Genomic DNA, 1,042 nt, shown 5'->3' on the forward strand with positions numbered 1-1,042 from the left:
GAGAGAGAGAGAGAGAGAGAGAGAGAGAGAGAGAGAGAGAGAGAGAGAGAGAGAGAGAGAGAAATTTAAGTGCACTATCACCAAGGCAACGCGCCGTTGTAATAGTGCACTTTCTCTCTCTCTCTCTCTCTCTCTCTCTCTCTCTCTCTCTCTCTCTCTCTCTCTCAGCAATAGCTAAGTAACAATTGTACCTCAATAACATAGCATCCTGTAATAACTTGACACAAAACATAAGGATATTGACATTAACAATGCCGTACGACAGTTTGGGCTGGGTGGTGTGGCACCTGTTGATGTAGAAAACTTATGTGGCCCCACAATGAAGTTTTTTATTGTTATTTATGGAAACTTTCATGTGTGTAACTAATATTTTAATGTTTTGCGTTAGAATTAACCATCATTATCAAGAGCTGCCTCTTGAAATATCTGATATTTACCGAAAGAGACAGTGAGGCGATAGCATGGTTGATGAGGTATACACTGCCATGATTAATGAAAGTTAGCTTCACGCACAATAGATACGATCACATCAGTGTTATCTCTAAGATGTTAAAGTAAATGACAGTGAATTCCTTAAAATGTACAGTTACACAGTCCACAGAAAAAAAAAAAAAATCAACTCTGACAGAACAGCTATTGCAATAGAACACAACATAACCTACAAAGTCATAGACGACTTCATTTTCGACCTAATTTTAATCCAAAAGAGAAAGTGTGTGTGTGTGTGTGTGTGTGTGTGTGTGTGTGTGGGCACGTCACCAAAAATAAAACAAAAATGACGACAAAGACGTATTACATGAGTTGCAAATTATCCGAAGACGAAGTTGCACATGTGATGGCGTAGCACTGCTGCCTGAGTGCTCCGCCTTTTCACTGGCGACGGTTAACAAAGAGTGTTATCTTAGAAGCACAGCTACTTCAGTCTGGGGGGACGACATTAATCAATAATAAATAAAAAGATAATTGGGCCTGACTGTCATATATGCCGTTATTATCACAATTTCTAATCTAATGTAGCAAATTACCACATAAAATTTTGCAG

The sequence above is a fragment of the Scylla paramamosain genome, chromosome 45 (assembly GCF_035594125.1).
Source record: "Scylla paramamosain isolate STU-SP2022 chromosome 45, ASM3559412v1, whole genome shotgun sequence".
Lineage (NCBI taxonomy): Eukaryota > Metazoa > Arthropoda > Malacostraca > Decapoda > Portunidae > Scylla > Scylla paramamosain.